Raw genomic sequence first — 8772 nt, forward strand, 5'->3', positions numbered from 1 at the left:
CCTAAAAATTTTCTTGGATGGATGGTTGAAACGCCAGGACGAGGGTCGATTTTCTTGGCTTCCCTGGTTCGAAATCAGGCGAGTTTTTTGAGGTGCTATTTTTTAACAGCACTTTGAACAAGTTCTAAAAAAATCATTGGAAGGGTAAATCTTCATAGTATTAGCTAGGAGCTGCTCGAAAACAACTTGGATTCACTCGAGAATGGTGTCTTTATTTTCATGAAAAGGGCCAAGATTTGGTGAGGTTTTGGGGGATACTTTTTTGCAACATTTTATCATCAAATAATTGGCCTATTTATAGAGGCCAAAGTTTTGTTTCTGTGCCCATTTCAGTTTACAAATTGGAGCCCAACTATTGCCATAATTATGGTCAAATTTCATCCATTATCAAATGCCAATTTTGGTTTACTCAAAAGCTATTTCCTGTACAATAAATATGTTCAGTCCCCTAGCTCTTCCATAGTTGTATTTTTGGTTTATTTAGTACATGATAAGGAGCTTCTTTGAGCTAAAGTTTCGAGTTCATGAGCGAGGGGTTTTCTTCTCCAAGCGACAACACTTAGGTCCTTGCGGTTTTGCATCGCATCAATTTCTTTTAAGTCAGCTCCTCAAGCTTTTTGAGGTGATTTGCTTCAAAAATCCGAGTCCTCACATCTCCTAAGGATAACAGATATAAGAGTGTTGACAACCAGTCTTTCAAAAATATACAAGATGCAGAGAAAACATATTATACATATATGGTGAAATAGTCCGAGGATAAAAAAAAAGCTATCGGAGCTATTTATTTGACCTGTAGGCATGGTTTGCCACCGCTCCTACAAATATTGCAACGTTTTACCAATCACACTTGTTGCCAGCGTTGCTAGGACCTATTCAAGCGGAAGAACAAACAAGTGGTAAATTTTGTCATCACCACTCTAATAAGTTAGTCGTTGCCTCGGTTCAACACCGCAGTAACATATGTTCCATTGGCACGGATGTTTAAACCGATCCGAATGCTTTATACCAAGTACAGGCAATACCGATCTTGCAAGTGAGGATGTTGAATCAATTGCCAACTGATTTTGAAACATGGATATTGCCATGGTGTTTAAGCCGATGTAGAAGGTGAATCCTAGGATCAGTTTGAAAAAACACATCTGTTTGCATGTATCAGGCGCATATACTAACCACTCCTCAATGTGGGATTCAAGAGCGCTTCTCTTCACCGATTCTATATGTGTGCATGGGGAGCGGTTTCAAAACGGCTCTTGAAAATCATACTCCGAAGCGGTTTTTTGGACCACATTTGAATGTAATAATTTAGGAATTCCGCCCAAAATCGCTGAGAGATTCCGGATTCTACTAGCATAGTCCTAGCTTCTTCCTTGAGAGTGCGTTTTTTTTTTTTGCGACTCCATTCTATTGCGGTGATCTGGCAGCTGAGAGCTCATGCTTGATGACGTTATCTTCAACATAGGATGACAGGGATTGGTTTAGAAAATTCAGTTCCTCTATAACTTCTGATCTTGTCCACTGCTAAAGTTTTCTCATTTGGAGTCTCTTAAGAAGTTTGATGAGCTGAGTAGCGGTATGGTATTTGGAACTTAGGATTATTACCCATGTGAAGCGGGAGAATTCATCAATTACAACAAGGGTGTATTTTTTCTCCCTATGCTTATTACCGATATGGGTCCAAACAGATCCATCTGGAGTAGTTCTAGACATCTAGCTGACGAGTTTCTTCCTTTATTCTTGAAGGTTGAGCGAACTTGTTTACCTAGTTGACAGGCATTGCAGATTCTATCTTTTGCAAAGTCAATGTTAGACAAACCAGATACCAACTTAAACTTGCTAAGAGTAACAATAGATTTGAAATTAAGATGATTAATTCATTTGTGCAAAGCAATTCTTATAACCATTTAATGCGATTAAACAAGTAGGTGCATTTAAATTGTCATCATTCCATTTTACCTTATATGTATTCTGCTCTCTAGGCCCAATCAACACAGTATTGCCTACAGTAGATTTAATAGTGCATGTGTGCTTGTGAAACTCAACGGTATAACTGTTGTCACATAATTGGCTTATGCTAATCAGGTTATAACACAAATTTTCGACTAAAAACACATCTTTAATGATAAATTTGCCATGGATAATCTTACCTATACCCACAGTTTTACCTTTAGAGTTATCACCAAAGGTGATTCATGGTCCTTTGTAATTAACAACTTCTGATAGAAGTTTTTTGTTTCCGGTCATATGTCTGGAGCAACCGCTGTCCAGAAACCAGATGGATTCTTCCAAGTTCTGAGTTCATTAGTACCTGAAATCATTAAGGTAGGAACCTGGTACCCTTTCTTATTTGGGTCCTGAAGTGATTAGACCCTTAGGACCCACACCTGGATTATCCTGAGGGATTTTCCTTGGTGTATCCCAAGATGGATGCGGTTAAGTGCATAATCCGGTTGTAACGTACCGTAATTTTTCAACTTAAAATTTGTGGAAAAATTAAAAAAATTCTTAAATAAACGTGAACATTCAAAATTCGATAAAAGAAGTAATCTGTACGTCTCACGAGTTGTTGCAACAAAAGATTTGAAAGTTGAAGTTTTACAAAAATATTAAATGTTTGCATAAAACGTAAAACATGACGGTCCTCAGGTTAGCCTCCCGCTCAGCACAAGCCTGCTCCTCGGTCCCCACCGTCAGTCTCCTCATAAACATCCTCACCTGCATCGATCAAGTCTAGTGAGTCTAAAGACTCAACACGTATAAACTGGGGGTAACAAATACTACATAATAAAATCACATGCAACTTTAAAATAGGACCTACATACTAAAACTTGAACTTGTAATATAAAACTTGAACATACGTATATACATACTTAGACGTGCCATAAACTTTTCTTAAACATGCTTTCATACTTGAACATACATAACTTCATCATTTTACGTAGAGATATATTTCAAAGCAAGGACCCATAACGTAATCGCCTGATCCGACTAAACCACAGTAATGGTATGACAGGGACGTATCCACTGCCACATAAATGATATCCTCGTTCATAATTTAACGGGCTGATTGGTCCACGTTCATGATTTAACGCTTTCCAATCTCGATCTAAACCCGTTCATAATTTAAAGGGCGGATTGGTCCATGTTCATAATTTAACGATTTCCAATCTTAAACATAATTTGGTCACAAGACATTTAGCATACCTCAAAAACTTAAAAATATTTTCTTGCACGTCAAACATACTTACTTGGCTTTGAGGGACTCGTTGAACTTCGATTGAGGCCGTTGCTGCACATACTAACTTAATCTAAAATACTTAACTTGCATTGCTTAGACGTAGGTACACATGCTCGCCACCAAACTCCATAAATAACTTAAGACGTTCTAAAACACTCCAGAATTGACCTCATTTAAATCAATGTACTAAACCATCACTTGAAATCCCAAAGCAAACAATTAAATTTCCCAAAAACATGAAGTACACGGACCCCGGGTCTGGGTCCGTGTATGGGTCCGTGTGTGTGCGCAAAGAAAGTACCAACAAAAGGAAGGGACATGGACCACGTGCCGAGGTCCGGCTCCGGGTCCGTGTAGACTCGGTAAAATTTGTCGTGCAGAAGGGGAAAGGCACGGACCCTATGCATGGGTCCGTGTAGAGGTCCGTGTAGGCTCGGTAAAAATACACTTCGAAGGATATAAAGGCACGGAGGGTCCGTGAGAGGGTCCATGTACCTGCGCAAATCGGAAACTCACGAAAATTTAATACATACGATGCTGATCATTCTAGACTCGATTGTACGGACCATGAACCGACACTCTGAGACCTATCCTAGCATGTCATAACATCAAACCAACTTCGTACAAACACCCAAAGCAACGACGTCCACCCTACGACACATACAATTCAAAAACGTGGAAATTGACACCAACTCGTTTCCTACGACTCCAAATGCATTCGAGTGGCTATCGACACTAAACTACATATCAAATAACATCCCAACATCATACTAAGCATACCTAGACGCAGCAACGATCACCCGTCGATCCCCAACGAAGCCTGCAACAATGAAATCTCAAAAACAAATCAATACATAATTTTCTGAAAATGTAGTTTGAGCAGTCCCACGAAAAACGTCATAACTCACTGAATTGTTATCCAAATATTTCGAATTTCAGTCAAATCGAAGGTATCAAAAATTTCTAAAATTTTTGTGTTGAAAGTTTTCTCAGAATCACGACCGAAAAGTTTCAGTATTTAAAAAGACAGTAAAAACGAGTTTTCAGATCTAAAAACTATTTCAAAACTGATCCAACCCACTTTCGCTCAAACGACGAACGTCACACATGAATTTTTACGCATAAAAATAACACAACACATAATATGACGAGATCGATGCAGAAATAACAGAATATACGTGCCTTTTGATAATTTGAAATATCGTAACGACGATACCGAAGCGGAGAGAGATGTGAGTTTAATCCGGGACGATCGCGGCGCTAAAATCTTTGAAGAAAACACACGAAAATACGCTGGAAAATCAGAGGGGTAGGGGCGTCTGCTGAAAAATGGAAGAACCCTAGGTTTTTCTCTCTTTTAAAAATATGAAAATAAGACGTGTAGGATGTGTTGTTTGTTTTAGTGTGTGTAAAAACGTGTAAGTGTATGTAGGTTTTTAATTAGGAGAAATTAGTGTAAATTATCTAATTAAAATACTAATTAGAGGTTAACTGTGGGGACCCGGACGCTAATCATTTTTCTTAATCATCTTTGGAATTTAATTATCAATTAAGATAAAACAGGGTCTAAATTTTTTTTTTTTTAAACTACAAGTGCGGAAGGTAATGACATCAATCTAATATACATCTCAGTATAAAAGTACAATAATGTACAATACTCACTCAAACTAATCTAAGGTTTAACTACTAAATCTCAAGTATTAAACCAAGTCTACAATAAGTCCGGAATCACCACTCTAAACTCGTCTTCTCTCGTCATCTTCTTGACCCCGATCTTTTCCCACCTGTTTTCATGCACACATACAAACAAGACAACAGCCGGATAACTCCAGTGAGAATAAATCCCAGTATAAACAATGCATACATGCAATTAACTGAAATAACATAAAAGCATGCATTATATCTTTGCACATGTATCTAAAATCAAACAACATGTATCAATATTAATCTGTAAATAAAACATGAATCGTAATCTACGAAACATAAATCAATACAGGTCTGTGAATCAAATCTAGTCTCAATATCTAAGACTCGACTCATCTCTCATTCTAATCTAGGGATCCCAGTGAATAGGAATGTAACAAATCTCCCACCTATCTCTTACATTCGCAGTGGTTGAAATTGATATGTTCCTATTTACGGACTTGGCCCTCGCTGTATCGAATATCTATGATAAGAGCGACTCTAATCATAATCACATCGATACGACCAAACGTCCGGTGTCTTGGAGTATCTACCAAGACTATGCCTAGTATGACAATGTGCAATGGGTCAGTGACGTCTATGTCATAGTCTGGCCCCTCTGTCAGTGACTCTTATTCACTAGCTCTCTGCTTTCTACTTCATATCTCAGTAGAATAAACATAATCATTAAAACATAAAAGGTATAAAAACAATACCATACAAGTATGTGGTTTAGGAAAACTCGAGTAGAATCTAACTCAAGTCGATCTCCCAATAAACATCAATTTATACCTTTCTCTTCGCGATCTGATGAATACGAAGTCTCGTATTCCAATCTGTCCATATCCAAATCTGATAATGAAAATCATATAAATACCATATCAGTATATAACTCAATTCGAGACATGTTCTGATCAATACTCCAATCGGTATACAATCTGAACAATGTCAACGATATAACAATGAATCTCAATCAATCTAAATCAACTGATGTTTCGACGGCATAACAATACAAATCTGAATACCCCGTCAATCTGAACATCACAGATAAAATACCAGAATTCATACTCAATACCATAACATCACCCTTCTAATTCCAGCATGTCAATATCTATGCAATTCAACTCAATAGATGCTGAATTTCATAACAAAGGCATACGGTATAATTTCTTCGATCTGATTTCACATATATACTGATTAGTCTGTCTAGAATACGTAATAATAATAATCAACTCTCTATTCTTGAATCAAGAACAATACAAATCTTGTATTAAATCTCAGTCCATCTCTTTCAAAAATCATAACAATTGTATAAACAGTCTATTCTTTAATCTGACTTCAATTATACAATTTCTACGATAGCCGAAACATCATATCTGATTCATATTCAATTCTGTCAATAACATAAATTCAAATCATGTTTAAACGTAACAAAACTTACGTCCAGTTGTAGCCTGCGTTAATAGGAACTCAGTACCGAAGTCGGATTTCAATTCTAACGGACGGATCTTTCACAATCGCAAGTCAAAAAGGCGTAAGGAAAATTCTCTCCAAAGCTTCGACCCTTTTCTGAATATTGTGAGGAAACTGACGTGCAATTCGTATATATATACTGCATGCAACACCAGGAAACGTGGCTTATTTTTCATGCAACACGCATGACCGCAGGTGCGGTAGCTCAGGGACCGCGGGTGCGCTCAAGCTTCGGCAGCCCTTTTGTTTTCTGAAATTCGACGACCGCGGGTGCGCTCTGATTATTACCGCAGGTGCGCTCTATCTACTGTAGCCACACTGCGGGTGCGCTCTGTTTGGCACCGCGGGTGCGGTGTTGCTACTGTAAAAATCCTTCACCTTACTGCCACTCCACCGCGGGTGCGGTCCATCACTTTTCAAAATTCAAATTTCTGTCCATGCAACATCTCATAATCTTGTCTTATCAATTCTATAATTCTTGGGCATTACATTTCTCCCCCTCTTAGATCTGAGTTCGTCCTCGAACTCATAAGTAATCAATTCAGATATACTAGAAGAAATGTATAATAGAGTTTAAATCAAAACTCAAATATCTGATTCCAGTCTGGAATAAGAATTTACTAAGTATAATATCATAATACCCCTCAAAATAACTCTGACATAATCAATCTCGCAATACTGGCTATATAACATCCGTATATACCAATCCACAGCTCATAACAAATCAAAACTATCAGTTGTTATCCAATCTGTTTATCCCATTCAAGGATATATTAAATCTTCAGCCTCGAATACCAATCGTCACCATCCGACGTTGGCATATTCAGTCAGTCTGATCTGAGCTAGCTTCATCCTTTTCTGAATTAGCTACCTTTTCTTTGTCGTATCTCTGACCGTATCAGATCCTATCTCACATATCTGCGAGATATTATTCTAGTACCAAAAGAAATCTGCAGTACTCACTATGCAATGTCTCGTCTGTAGCTATCCCATTACTTCTCTGATGGCTATTATCATACCACAATTCATAGAATGACCATATGTCATATCAACTAGTGCTAGCATCCAGCACTACAATTCCCCCAATATCGTCCAATATCTGGATAATACCCTCTGGCCATCTGTCATTCTGTGGATGATATATGACAGGACTCCAGGTATATTCTGCCACCAGTTCATAATCGAGCAAAATCACAATATGATATACTCTACTGTGGCATTCTGGTTACTCTGGCCACTTCTCTGACATCGATTTGTGTCATTTGGTCATGTTTGTACGTTATCTGGTACAAACTAATAGATATAGATTGAACAATCTATCAATCACAATCATATCATATCACAATCTGGAAAGTATTACAGTGATCTCATTACGAAATTCATCGAAATATACTCCCCATGTATTAGCCAGAAATATAACAATTCTGTAATAAATCTTCTGATTTCTATCTTTTTATCTTCATTTATTGGCGATTCAGACATTTCAGTACAATTCTGCCAATATTTCAGCATAAATTCTACCATAACTGATTTAATCTGTCTATATCAAAGCTGTCTGTTCGAATTAGCATACACTTTCTGTTACCCGAACGAATACTGCACCCATTTCTGTGAGCTTCTAACACTATCTTTCATTTCAGATTCGAACTATTTGGTATAAACAATTCACTTAATAATATAAATAAAAGAAAAATACCTACCTAGTATTCGGTTCTGACCATCGATATCAAATTCTGCTGTACAATTCTGAAACATATGACATCACCAGATACTCATCCTCATACAATACAAATCACATATATGTCCCTCTAATCGATGATCTGCTCTGATTAACGAAATCTAGTTCTGAATATTCTGATCACATTTCTGAATCACTGAAATTCTCGAATTCAATTCTGATTCGGTTTGAACGGTATATAATCTCAACGGTTCATAATAATCTGTATTAAACATTGATTCAAAATAACAGTAATATCAAATCAGATTCAGACAATAAATAATCTATACTAATTTAGTAAATTCAATAAACTTATAAAACTACAATTTCTGGCAATAATATCAATTCTGATTAACTGATCACATCTTCTGACTGTCTATATCAACTGTTATATCATCTGTAAATATAATATGCTCCAAGCAATACAATCTGTATCAATACTGATCTATAAGCAAAAGACTCTTAAGCAGTTCAAAGCACAATCAGATCATATAATCTGCCAACTCAGACAAAAATAAATTTCTGACATTTCTGACATTTCTAAAATTTCTGATCATTCTGATATCGGTATCACTCTCAGTCGCTGGTCATGATCCCAACTGTGGCAAAATCAATCAGTATACCAACTTCAGACATCACATACTCTGAATACAATCTGTTTCAA

The sequence above is a fragment of the Primulina eburnea genome, unplaced genomic scaffold, assembly GCF_022965805.1.
Source record: "Primulina eburnea isolate SZY01 unplaced genomic scaffold, ASM2296580v1 ctg1167_ERROPOS1872328, whole genome shotgun sequence".
Taxonomy (NCBI): Eukaryota; Viridiplantae; Streptophyta; class Magnoliopsida; order Lamiales; family Gesneriaceae; genus Primulina; species Primulina eburnea.